Source organism: Labeo rohita, chromosome 1 (assembly GCF_022985175.1).
Source record: "Labeo rohita strain BAU-BD-2019 chromosome 1, IGBB_LRoh.1.0, whole genome shotgun sequence".
Taxonomy (NCBI): domain Eukaryota; kingdom Metazoa; phylum Chordata; class Actinopteri; order Cypriniformes; family Cyprinidae; genus Labeo; species Labeo rohita.
The window spans coordinates 37,128,338-37,142,848 of record NC_066869.1 but is presented as its reverse complement, the minus strand read 5'-3'; the positions used below and the strand labels follow the sequence as shown (position 1 = coordinate 37,142,848).

The following is a 14,511-nucleotide window of genomic DNA, read 5'->3' as shown; positions in this document are numbered from 1 at the left end:
TGCAGACAAGTTACCATAGTAACATCATAATATGTGGACATGATATGTCTAGAAATCCATAATGTTACCATGGAATGTGTATTAAATGATGTTCTTGCCATTAATAGTAATTTATTTTCCATTACAGATTTGCGCAAAATTTTTGCAATATTTTATAAATGTTGATTAAAAAAAACACGAAATGAGGGCTTTTGCATTAACCAATGTTACCCGACTAAAACTTAATTCTTTTCTCTCGCTATGTCATGACGTCCAATGTTGGTAGGTTTACATATATCGCAGTCAGCACACTAGCCATCAGAAATAGACGTAGACTGCATCTTAAGCTAAGCAGCACAGAGAGCTTCTTCTTTAATGTGCTGCAGTGCAGCTGGTATAAACACAAGCATTATATTATGATGCGAAAAAACTGTTTTCATTGCAGTTTTGCAAAATATCCCTGTTTCAAATTGCCTGAAAAACCACCTCATTCAAGCCTAAAAATTTTTTTGTGAAACTGACGTGTTTCAATTGGGCTTATTTTCAATTCACCATTTTAATTTGCGCAGTCTGAAGGGTAATGGAAATGCAGCTTAAAGCCACAGGAGAGTATAGTTGTGAAAGGCAGTGAAGTGATGCAACTGACACCATGAGTCATATTACAATAGCTGGGTTTCTATCTAAATTTGTGAATTTAACTTATGCGCCAAACTGTAATATCGCATAAAACATTTGTGAATGAAGCATTGTTTCTATCCAGTAAGTCAAAAAGAACAATATCGTCAATCTCTGATAAACGTCCACCATGCATCACTAAGAAAAACAGGAGAAGCCACTGAATATAATAATTTTCATTTATAATAAAAAATTACTTGTGCCTTAATAAATGCGGTCATTGCTTTCAGAGGTGGATGCCTGCTGTTTTGAAACGCAGTCTTGTAAGTCAGTGACGACTGATCCCTGCTCAGGGATTTAAGAATGACCATAATAACTTTTCAGATGCTGTGCAACAAGATCGGTCCACTCAGGTTATGCCATCTCATAGTACAAAGTCACATGACTTTTGGAGGAATGGAGGAATTTATTCAGTAAATGTGTTTCCATAACTCATTATTTGCATTAGCCCATTGCATTTTACCACCTCAAGCGAGCGTCAAAAATTTTGGCGCTTTTTATAAAAACAGGGTGATGGAAATAACTAATGATAACATGTACATCTGAACTGCATTCATACTACACACATTCATACTATACAGAACATACTTTTCTAACACCCAGAACAGAAAGATCGTTTGTCATCAAATTATCAGTACAAAGTATCTGACCTAAGTTGGTTGGCTGGCCGTAGCTGGTTTAAGATGGAAGTAGTTGTTTTTAGCTTGTCTCCCAGCTTGGCTAGGCTGGTTTTAGAAAGTGGTTCCAGCTGGACTCCCAGCCTGACCAGCTAAAGAAGTGGTCAAAACCTTTCTAAAATCAGCTTACTGACCAGCTATGACCAGGCTGGATGACCAGCTAAAACCAACCAACCAGCTTAGGCTGGTTTTAGCTTGTTTTTTTTTTTTTTTCAGCAGGGGCAGATATAGACTAATAAATCAAAAGACAGAACAGATTTTTCATTAAACGAATTAGATGCATAAACGTAAGAATCTAGAACACAGCAGATGTTAAACAGAGACCAATATCATGAAACCTGAAATTGCTAAACGTTAAATTCAGCATAAGCTGATTTTATAGCTGACACTTGAAAATAGAGACTGATCACCAACCGTGTTCACACTCAAGTCAAGTTTGTCTTCATCACTATATGTGTGGTGACTGAACAGATGCTTTTTCATAAAAATCAATGACCACAGTTGTGGTCATTCATCCCTGACTTATCCAAATGACTCACCTCAGTAGACATAAAGAACTGTTTTAATAAGTTAAGGACAGATTTACATTACAATTACTATAAAAACATTTACTTTGTACCACGTCATTTTTTTCTTAGATTTGTAAAAGTATTCAAGTACTTCAAGTATTTTAGTCCTCTGATAATAGTGTCAGCCGGGACCTCACATGTCTCTTGGCTGAGAAAAATATATTAATAAAGATAGTACTGGTGTGCAGAGAAAAGCTGCCTGGCAACATAATGTCATCTAAAATCTGAGACAAGGCTTTCACGCGCTCACCGTGTGCACGTGTGTGCATATTCATGCTCTGCTCCCTCCATATGTTCACACGCAAAATGCAGTGACAGCGTCGACACTTTCTCAAACACACATACTCAAGAGGTCAAAATTTTGTGGTGTGAGGTCGACTTACATGAGAGTACAAGCATAATTTTGACAGACACACTTGTGTAATACCCATTCGATGACAAGATTAGCTGACAAACATTTACTGGCAAATGAGAAAGGAGGGGAGAACTTCAACGGTGTACCAGAAACTCAAAATTTGTGTGTGTGTGTGGATGTGTAGACTGAGGCTTAGACCATCTGTGAGTCTGAGAAGCCAATTTTCCGCCCCTGGACCTTCACAACCAGCAAAGAGAGAGCTCTTGCCAAGAAAAGAAAGATTTTAATGCCAAGAAAATCCCTTTCCTCTTTCAGTCTGCCATTCAGCCTCCATCTGCGCTGACAGGGACTGGTGTGTTTAGACAGCTCCCTGCCATCTTTTATCATCTGTCCCTTGTCTGCATTTCAGTCCACAATCCACTGAGAAGCACCGATTAACAAATTAACACAAAAACCACAATATAATGATTTGCAATACTGCATATACTCAACTCTCCGAGACTTTACTTACGTACATGTAAGCAAATCAGGATTTAAAATGAGACCAGCAGCTATATAAACATGCCATTTGTTGGATGTGGTGCTGGAAAATGTCATTTATGGATAAAAACACTGACATCCATGTAAAGTCATTTTGATGCAACATATGTTTTCATTTTATTTGTGGTCTTTTTGCCACATTTAATTATATGACAGTGGAGAATAGGATTCAAACACAAGCACCACAGCTTTAAGTCCATGCAAAGGCAATTCAGAGAATTGTTTCTAAACATTATAAATGTTAGAAATTTACTGTTTAAAATAAGTAAAAAGACTATGTTTTACTGAATTGTGGAGATAGACCGTTAAAACAGGATTTTTTTTTTGGGAGGGCCTAAAATCATGTCTCGATGACACACTGAAGCCACTAAGTATGGCCCCTCCCCTAACACTAGAGTGTATTAGCATCAATGTTTCCATTACCATTAGTTACTACAGCCTACAGTTTGCTAACTAGCTATGCATTCGTCACGTAAATGTTTATTACCTGGCTGCAATAATTTACAAAACAGCTCAGCCTCCTTATTTAAATGTATTTCTATTTGACAGTTAAAAGAGGCGGCGGCTTTCCTTCGGCGTGGTTTCAGTGCCAACAGTGGACACGCCCCCATTGTTTACGAGCAGAGAATACTGCTTATTTTTTGAAGATTTTGATTTGAACTTTTTTTTTTTTTTACTTTTTTTATCATTCAAATTTGGCTGGGTGGTTAATAACACATTTTTACGTGTGACACACTCAGAACCACCAGATTGGTTTTTGCCCACTTTTATATTAACACTTTGCCCACTTCTATGTTAACACGTGGAGAGAGGACAGGAAATGACACAAGAGAAGTGGGGGATGTATGATGTTGAGAAATGTATAATTAGAGCAACAAAACACCCACAAATTTCTCTTTATGTTTCAGAAAAAGTACAGCACTCATCAACAGGCAAGGGAATTCAAGCATGCTCTCAGAAACCATGTGTCTGGTGGGCGTATACTGTATAATTATTTTCGGGAAATCATTAATACAAATTAATTTCTAAACAACTTGCACATATGCTCTTCAGCTGTAGTATGCATGAGTTTCTGAAGTTATAAATGCCGATTTGTTTCTCACTTTAGACAAAGGATAAAATCTGACCTATGATGTGGTTTGTAAATGAGGCATCTGGTCAAACTTCAGAAGACTGAGGCTAGTGATCATGGTTGTGGTCATTCATCCTTGATCGCACTCCATGAGGACAGATCTACATCACAATTACCATAAAAACATATACTTTATTTGTAAGCCTGCACAATTTGGCCAAAAATTTGTTTTTGATTTATTTTTCTTCCAGTAAGAGTGGGTGCAAATCTGGGTTCTGGTTTCATCTGCGTCCAGCTATTTTTAGTTGTAAAAATTAGCTTGTTTTGCTGCTTGATATTGCAAATTGGTGTGTCGTATTGTATTATTTTAATGTATTATATTAAAGAAGATCACTTCCAGAGCAAAAATCTACAGATAATTTACTCACCCCCTTGCCAAGATGTTCATGTAAAGAAATAATGTTTTTTGAGGAAAACATTTCAGGATTTCTCTTAATACAATGGACTTCTATGGTGCCTGTGAGTCTGAACTTCCAAAATGCAGTTTAAATGCAACTTTGAAGAGCTCTTAAAGATCCCAGCCAAGAAAGAAGGGTCCTATCTAGCGAAATGATCGGTTGTTTTCTAAAAAAATTGACAATATATATATTTTTTAACCTCAAATGCTTATCTTGTCTAGCTCTGCGTGAATTCTGTGTATTCCGGTTCAAGACAGTTAGGGTATGTCGAAAAACTCCCAACTCATTTTCTCCTCCAACTTCAAAATCATCCTACATCGCTGCAAAAGTACAGACCCAGTGTTTACAAAGTGAACAAGCAAAGAAGATCAAATGCCTTTACAAAAAAGTTAAAACAGTGATGTAGATTGATTTTGAAGTTGGAGAAGAACATGAGATGAGTTTTTTGACCTACCCTATCTGTCTTGAACTGAAATACACAGAGTACACGCAAAGCTAGACAAGATGAGCATTTGAGGTTAAAAAGTATATAAACTCTATATATATATATTTTTTTGTAAAATAACTGATCGCTTTGCTAGATAAGACCCTTCTTGCTCAGCTGGGATCGTTTAGAGTCCTTCAAAGCTGCATTTAAACTGCATTTTGGAAGTTCAAACTCACGGGCACCATATAAGTCCACTATATAAGGAGAAATCCTAATATGTTTTCCCCAAAAAAACATAATTTCTTTACGACTGAAGAAAGAAAGACATGAAAATCATGGATGACAAGGGGTGAGTAAATTATCAGTAAATTTTTTATTCTGAAAGTGGAGTAATCCTTTAAAAATTGTTGCTCTTATGTACTCCGTAGTATGCAAAATACATATTTAGTTGTGTGTGTTGTGTTTGCTCCATGCAGCTTGTAGGTTTCTGGCTAACCTGCTAACAGCGATATCTGTTCGCTCGTAATTGTCTAGAAATGATGATCTAGAAATGTTTGTTGTTGTTATTACTTGGAGTTATGATAAAGAATAGAGCAATACGTTGGTATACAAACTGCAATGATTTATCAATACATTTCTATGTTGGGCTAACGCATATACCATGGCTGTTTGGGTGTTTAATGTAATGGTGATGGGGGTTCTGTTTCCGACATGCGCTGCACGCAGTAGACCAATCACAACAGACTGGGTCATTGGACCAATCACCGCAGATTAGCTTCAAGCAAAGGAGGGGTTTGGAAAAATGCATCACTGAGTGAATCGTTTGGGAGTCGTTGAGCAAATAAGGTAAAAATAAATGCATATTATAAGACGATGAAAGTGTGTTTTGACCTTGTAAGCATGTCAGCCTTTTGCTGGGGACTCCCAAAACCAAAAACCTTTCATATCATGTTTGCAGTTTAATTTCCAATATGTATAATGATAGCCTTGTGGGCAGTACCATTGTGCTATGGGCGTCCCGAGTTCAAATCCCAACTCAAGGACCTTTCCCGATTCCGCCCAGTATCTCTCTCCCACTTTGTTTCCTGTCAGCTCTGATCTGTCCTATCAAAAAAAGGTGAAAATGCCAAAAACAAATCTTAAATAAATAAATAACTGTAAAGTCTCATACGCCAGACAAATTTGAACACATGAACCAAAGCTCAGAGATGTAGTAGGGCACATGCACTAACCATCAAGTCAACACTTTTTAAATGCCGTTTTTGTAAATGATGTGTGGAGAAAGGACAGGGAACTTATATTACTAACAGATTCAAACCTCTATTGTCTGATAATATGTACTAACCACAAGGCCAAAGTTCTGAGAAAACCAATTCCTTCTTTTGTGCAACAATAATCAAGGCTGAATTTTTAGATCCAAACCTGACAAGGAAGAAATCCATAAAGATATTATTAAAAAAAGCCACAGAGTCTCCGATTACCCTGTGAAATACAGTCTGTGCGATGCAAAGCTGGTCTACTGAGCAACTGTCTGCTGTATTGAACCACCTTTTTGATGACTGAACAAATGCAGAGGGCCAAACACACCAACATTCCTCCACAAAGGTCACCTTAAAGCCTGCTGAATTGATCAGAGAGAAAGAGAGAGAGAGAGAATGAATCTGACTCCAGAGGACGAAGTACATCTACTGCAGCAGTGACCTACTGAATAAAACCACTCAGGCAAATGATGTGCGCACGAGGCTAAAACTGCATACAAACTGCTTTCAACTTCTTAGATGGAAGCTAAACTTTGGAGAACAATGCTTTAGCTAAACAAAATATGAAACAACTATGAATGCTACAGTATGTCTGAACAGGAAGCACTGAAACTGGCAATTTGTGCCGAACAATAACGCATATATTAGGTAGCGTTTTGTATGTAACACAGTGCAGAGCAGAGCCCACTGGGACAGATTAGTCATGAGCTGTCATGGAGGAAAACATGTGCCATAATGGCTGCACATCTGTCCAGTGTTAGCAGCAGCCGTACTGGATCAGCAGGAAACTAGTAGAGCAGGGGCTGCTAGTTTAAGTTATGATGCGATAATTCTGACACATTACAGCTTTTTTGGACTTTTAGATTTTTGGGAAAATATCTTTTCCAGTTTTCACAACACTATGCAGCATGGATGCCGTAAATATTGCTTCGGAAGCCATATCTAAGAGGTTAAGAAATACATTATCATATTATTATCATTATATATTATGCTGTATAGACTTCAAATCCTTTTCATGCACATGTGTTTTCAGTGCACGTGTTCTACAAACACATTTTGCAATGATGTAATAATCCAGCAGTCCATCCTTTATATAGTACTTCCAAGGCTGAATTCACTTCAATCCATAATTCATCTGCTATGACTTATTAATGTCTCTTTTCACAGACAGACACAGTGAGAAATCAACAAATCCCGAGGAGCTCTGAGGATTATAGGAGAACAGTTTGAAAACACATTGATTAGATTACTATTAACATATGGCTATAAGTTTGCGGGCAGCCGAACACTTTGCCCATATGCTTGACATTTAATTTCAAAACCACTGGCATTAATAAGAAGTTCTTCTTTCCTTAACTGTGAAAGCTTCCACTTCTCTGGAAAGGCTTGCACTATGTTGGAACATGGCCGTGGGGATTTGTTCCAATTCACACACAGTAAAGACAAGTACTGATGTTGGCTGATGAGCCTTGGCTTGCAGTCTGCATTTTAAATCATCCTAAAGGTGTTCAGTGAGGTCCAGGTCTGGGCTTTGTGTGGACTAGTCAAGGTTCTACTCCAGATTCAGTACCTCGCCTTGTGCACAGGGGTACTGTCATGCTGGAACAGAAAAAGGCCCCTTTCCAAACCTTTGCAACAAGGTTGGAATCAGACCATTTTATAGAGCACTGAATTTTACAAAATTGATCAGAAGTGTGGAAGAAAGCCTGCCATCGGCTGAATAAAATATCTCTTTTGTAAACAAAAATAAACAAATCTTGTCCATGAACAATGGTATGTTGACCAGCTGAACAAGAGATCAACATTCAATGCATGAAAGTGTTATTTTAAAGAATCAGTTACATGAATAATTCACTGACTCGCCACCAAACTAGGGTGTCAAAGTTTCCTGCAGAGAAGGCCAATAGGAAAAATAGCAGAAATAATCATTTACACCCCAGAGTACACAAAATAAAAAGACAATTGCGACTAATTGGAAATTCTATAAATCACTGAACAAATCTGAATTAATCTTTTTGGTTCAAAAAAAAAAAAAGTCACAGAATTTAATGCCAGCATGAAACAGAAGTTGCAATAACCTTTCAATGAAAAGTTTGTTTAATGAAAGTCTATTCAAGTGTAGTGGAAGCCCATTTTGCCACTGAATAAAAAACACAAAAAAGGTACTTTTTATCTCCCAATTCTTTTCTTTTTTTTTTCAGAATTGATACAAAATCACACTTTTTAAAAATGACTTTTTCCTCTGAGAATTGTGTGATATAAACTTGCAATTATGAGTTTTAAAGTCAGAATTGCGGGATATAAACTCGCAATAAAGATTTTTTCTCACAGTTTGAATTAATATCAAGTAATTCTGATTTTTTCTCAAAATTGTAAGATATAAACTCTCAACTCAGAATTGTGAGTTTATATCTCACAATTCTCACTTAATAACTTGCAATTTTGTGTTATAAAGTCAGAATTGTGAGGTATAAACTCTATAAACACTAAAGTTTATATATCGCAATTCTGACTTTATTTCTCAGAATTGCAACATTATTTCTCAGAATTCCGAGTTTAAATCTCACAATTCTGAGTTACTTTCTCACAATTTCAAGTTTATATTATGCAATTCTCACTTTATTTTTCAGAATTGCAAGTTTAGATCTTTATTTCTCAGAAATTCCAACATTATTTCTCTGAATTCCAAGTTTAAATCTTGCAACGCTGGGGGATTTTTCTCACAATTTCAAGTTTATATTATGCAATTCTCACTTTATTTTTCAGAATTTTGAGTTTAGATCTTTATTTCTCAGAATTGCAACATTATTTCTCAGAATCACGAGTTTAAATCTCGCAGTTCCAATTTTTTCGGTGGGAAAAGGCTTCCATACTCTGCCCATGTTTGCCACTATTTTGAGCACCCAATATCAAGTCCTATCTACTTAAATGGGGAACTCAAAAATGGTTTGCCACACTCAAGTTTAAATAACAAACTAATTAAATTTAGTAAATTAGAAATTAGAAACAAAATCTAATAATAACTGTCCCATAAATGTCCTATATTTAAGTAGCATGTTTACCCACCATGCAACGCCCACAACCCCTCCCTTACACAGGAACGCAATCGCGACATCATAAAGTCTGTGGTTGGACGTAATTTTATCCATCAGGAGTGGACTGGATCATTTATTCATGCTAACTGCTGTGATCTCAAATGAGTGACAAGTTGCTGGAAGAGCTGAATTGTCCTGCCATCAAAGAGGAGATGTCAGTGTGAAGGGGAGGGGAAGTTAATGGCTGCAGGTTTGGGACATACAGTACTTACAGTAATACTTCGCTATATAGGCCTCCTTAACAGACCACTCTGTTGCCTAGTAGGCATGCATCCCATCATCATTTAAACTGCCCAGTCAATAATCTCGTCACAGTTAACATCCTCCATATTTCATTTAATTTAATTTCCTACAGTACTGGAGAGAAATTCAGTAGCATGTTGATATGCCAGTTGTGTATCTTTCATGCCAAGAACTCTTCTCATGTGTTAAAAATGACCACATTCATTTACAGTGTTGTTGCAGATGAAACACAGATAACATTAAATAAATATTTTTTATCAGGTTAGATACTCTGGTTATTTATCACTCAAACCCCTTTATCTAAAACTCTATTTTACCATCGGTCTCTCATATAAACCATGTTTGTAATTTAAAATTTTTTTCATTTTTCTTTTGATTTGTGTTTGCAGTTCTAACCGAATCCTCATCCAACACACAGTCGGTTGTGGGTACTATTCACCATCAGAGTATGTCGGATCTGCACTTGAAATTCTCACTGGGAATAGTAAACCAGGGGTGCCCAAACTCAGTCCTGGAGGGCCGGTGTCCTGCAGAGTTTAGCTCCAACCCCAATTAGACACACCTGAACCAGCTAATCAAGCTCTTACTAGGCATGCTAGAAACGTCTAGGCAGGTGTGTTGAGGCACGTTGGAGCTAAACTCTGCAAGACACCGGCCCTCCATTTCAGCACACTATGATTTGAGACACACCAATTCTAATTTCGAAAACTATTTAGGATTGATGGTATGCAAATTGGGTTGCAGCGATGTTTTGATTAATCATTAGATGGCACATAAAATTTATGAATCATTTATAACAAGCACTGCGCTATTCCATTAAAAATGTCAATTTGATTTCATGGTGACTTAGCTAAACCACTAATGTGTAAAAACACTTACACAATTTTGTTTGTTTTCCTAGTGCATAGCCTGGGTACCAATGCAAGAGGAGAAACATTGCTGCTTAAACAAGGGGCACAGAATAAAGGACAAAAAACAAACAAATGCAAGGACATGCTGCACATCTCCATTCTGCTTGTTTCTCTGCTCTCTCTGTTCTATCTTTAGTGCTGGGTTATAGTCAGACGCTAATTAAAAATACAAACACAGGGCTCTGGAAACCTGGGCTCCTGTGGGTGTATCTGGTACGGAAGCGTTTATTTTCTTTTCCTCATCTTCTGCTTATATCAATCCACCTGAAATCCGTCCAACATCTGTCCACAGAGATGTATATATGACATCTTAGTGTCAAATAACCTAGACTTTTTTACCCTTAAACGTCTCTATTTATAACATCTAACTAGAAAAATGTTTCCCAAGAAATCCACAGCTTAACAAACAGAAAACAGGAGATTTGCCTCATGCCTTGGTGAATCCACAGATTTAGATTATACGAAAACAGATTAAACTATTTTCCCCCTTTTAAAGAAACATTTCTATGGAATTCGAAAATAGCTCAAATACACTGTGTGCATAATTATTAGGCATGTTGATAATCTGGTCATATTTTTTTACCAAGCACATTTTACCAATTCCAAACCACAACAATCTTAATAACTACAATTAATTTTGTATTTAATCATTTGTAAGTGATATATAACTGTCCGTGAAGGCTGGAAGTGAAAAACTCCTTATATTCAGGTGTGCATAATTATTAGCCATGTTTTCTTTTACAGACAAAATGAGCCAAAAAAGAGATTTAACCCAGACTGAAAAGTCCAAATTATTAAATGCCCATGAGAAGAATGCAATACTAATGCATTACAAGAATTTGCAAAGTTAAGGCTTGACCATTGGACAGCGAAATGCTTGTTGAGTCTGCATGGTCAGAAAAAACAGGTGGAGATGAAAAGATGCATGTTAACTGCAGAAGAATTAGGAATTAAGGTGAAGAATTAGGTGTGACACCATCAGGAACCGTTTAGTCTCCAGCGCCACCATTTTCCAGAACTGCAACCTATCTGGAGTCTTCAGAAGTACAATGTGTGAGGTTCTCAGAGACTTTGCTTGGTAAAAAATCCTAAAAAATACCCCTGACTTAAGAATAACAAGCTGACGTGTTGTGAAATACATGAAGACAGTTTTTTTTTTTTATAGGCTTTATAGACAGATAAGTTGAGAGTGACTCTTGAAGGACAAGCATCACATCCTCTTGTACCTCTGATTCAAGAATTTATCTTCCAAAATCTGGCAGTACGTTTTGGGAGTTCATTTTAGTCCACCTCTGCAAGTCAGACTTTTCAGGATAGGAGGCTAAACATGAACTCCCAAAACTATTAATTCCTAATTCTTTTGCAGTTAACATGCATCTTTTCTTCTCCACCTGTTTCTTCTGACCATGCAGACTCTACAAGCATTTCGCTGTCCAATGGTCAAGCCTTAACTTTGCAAATTCTTGTAATGCATTAGTATTGCATTCTTCTCATGGACATTTAATAATTTGGACTTTTCAGTCTGGGTTAAATTTTTTGGCTCATTTTATCTGTAAAAGAAAACATGCCTAATAATTATGCACACCTGAATATAAGGAGTTTTTCACTTGCAGCCTTCACGGACAGTTATATATCACTTACAAATGATTAAATACAAAATTAATAGTAGTTATTAAGATTATTGTGGTTTGGAATTGGTAAAATGTGCTTGGTAAAAAAAATATGACCTGATTATCAACATGCCTAATAATTATGCACACAGTGTATATGCTGTTGACGTTTCAATACTGACGTAAATGCATGTACTTGTGCTCCAAGCTCTATTGTGATCAATTTTGCTTGCCATTGTAAACACATGTACGCGAGACTAAAGTTTACAATAAATAAATAATTACGTATTTCTCAACACACTTTTCAAAACAGTTTCGTTTCCTGTTAAGTGTGTCAGCAAAACCCAACTCTCTGTACGTCCTTGGCTAGAATAGCTGGACCAAGCAGGAAATAATTCATCGTGCATATGAAACAACTTTTAGTTCATTAATGTATCCATTCTTTCTATCTAAACTATCGGCACTCGCAGGCCAGTCAGAACCCCGTGCTTTCCTGCTGAATGAGTCCGCGTTTTAAAAGCGTTTATGGGCTGATTCATTTCGCTTTAACCGCATAACTGTCTGCGAACTTGTAGCTGCACGTATTTCTAATGGGCTTCGGCTGTCACCCAAAATAACCCCACATCACAGCGCATGAAATGAGATCTCTTACCTGCCGGGTTAATAGCTGCTCTTATCGCTTATTTCGGATGTAAATTGCACTTTTAGCAGTTGAACAGAGACCGGCTCTTTAAACTCTGATTATAATCGCGCGATTCACTTTTGGATGAAAAGGCGTGGAGTAAAGACTAGCCCTCAAAGCTGTAACAGTACATCTCTAAGTAGAATTATTCTTTAAGTAACGTTATGCAAAAAAACATATTAACTCATGCTTTAAAACGTGGACTTATCACCTCACGTTGTAACTTTATTTAAGGGGGAGTTACTTTATTTTGCATGGGTTTACTTATGATTGTCTATTTAAATACAAAAGTTGCACTTTCAAATCGAAGTTGCACGTGTTATTGTGTGACAACTGTTCATAGATAATGCGGTGAACAAAGAGTTCCCCACTATTCAATATCATACACCAGTAATCAATTTTATCTTTTTTTACACTTTTAGGGGGTGAAAAACAGTGCCTCCACCTAGTGGATACTGCACATATGGGCACACATTGATTCTCAAGATCCAAAATAGTTAGTTTTAATATAAAGTTTTAAAGATTTTTTTTTATAACTGTTAGAAATGTAAAAAAAAAAAAAAAAAAAAAAAAAAAGCACTCAATTTCTCATGACACTTTGCATGCATAATACATTCTTACAGATGCAGCAGTCAAGATCATTACATGGGTGAGTATCATCATCCATCCATCTGAAAGTGAAGTGAAAGGAAATGAGTAAAAATCATGATCCATCATGAATACATTACACAGGTTTCTCTTATATAGGTCACAAGAGCTGAACTCAAAAGACCTAAATATGATAGTGAGCAAGACATGCTAACTCATATTTCACTGTTTGTGTTGAGCTCCTTAGTGAATTTAAAACATCTGATTCATTATTTGGGAAAAGCCCGAGCAGCAAAATTTGGAATGAGTTTATTAAGTAGTGTTTTCAAACATAAAATATTTATTATTAAAGTTTCACATGCTATTTTGCTTGTATAATTTATAAGAATTATATAATTTAAAATAATTTGATGGAAAGCACTGGATAACCACTACTGTAATACAACTTTGATATTTAATAATAGTATTTTAACATGTTGCATTGCATTAATTTATTCTTTCCTTGTGGAAAGGTCGGTCAGAATGATTATGTATTTATTTATTTTTTATTCAGCAAAGATGCATTAAATTATAACTTTGTGTCGGTGGTTCTTGGACTCCACGCCGTGCATTAAAATCATTTAATGATCACTTATAACATGGTCATTTGCCAGCATAATGATATTTTCAGTGCAATATTTGACCGGAAGGGTAAAAATGAATGTTATTTTCGTCAGTTACGGCTCATTGGCCCGCTTCAAATTAGACACAGTGATGAAATAGTGTTGTAAGATCACATTTACTGAATGAAAGAATTATAACATTTATTTTAATTAACCAATTACTGAGAGAGAGAGAGAACTGACATTCTGGGGACCGGCCTGCGGTAAAAATAGTAAATGGTGTTTCCTGTAAGGGGTAGGTTTAGGGTTAGGGTTGGGTTAGGGGATAGACAATATCGTTTAATCAGTATAAAAACTATATAAGTCTATGGAAAGTCCCCACAATTCACAAAAACAAACGTGTGTGTGTGTGTGTGTGTGTGTGTGTGTGTGTGCAAGCAAAGACTATGATGCAAGTGATGCGTCTGTGTGTGTGTTTATGTGCTTCAATTAAAGCAGCACACTAATAAAGAACTAATAGACTTGAAACTACTTGTGCATTAAATCATTTTAATGCATACATACCAGCCAATCAGAATTAAGTATTCAGACAGACCATGGTATAAATTATTTTAGTGAATCAGGTGATGGTAAATACATTTATCCACCTTATGTTTGCAGTAAGAGTGCGCACAGCCATTTGTAAATGTTATGGGTCTGGCTTCCGGTCTTATCCTCATTCAGCTATTTTTAGCTGTACAGAACAGCTTGTTTTGCTGCTTGATATTGC

General features: G+C 36.5%; 1 protein-coding gene across 1 annotated transcript in view; it reads right to left on the bottom strand.

Annotated features, from left to right (window-relative positions):
• Positions 1-12,652, bottom strand: part of klhl5 (kelch-like family member 5) — an 80,151-nt gene extending 67,499 nt beyond the window's left edge. The window contains exon 1 of the mRNA XM_051109026.1: positions 12,523-12,652. The gene's annotated coding sequence lies outside the window, so the exon portion shown is untranslated. The remainder of the gene's footprint in view (positions 1-12,522) is intronic.
• Positions 12,653-14,511: the final 1,859 nt, after the last annotated feature.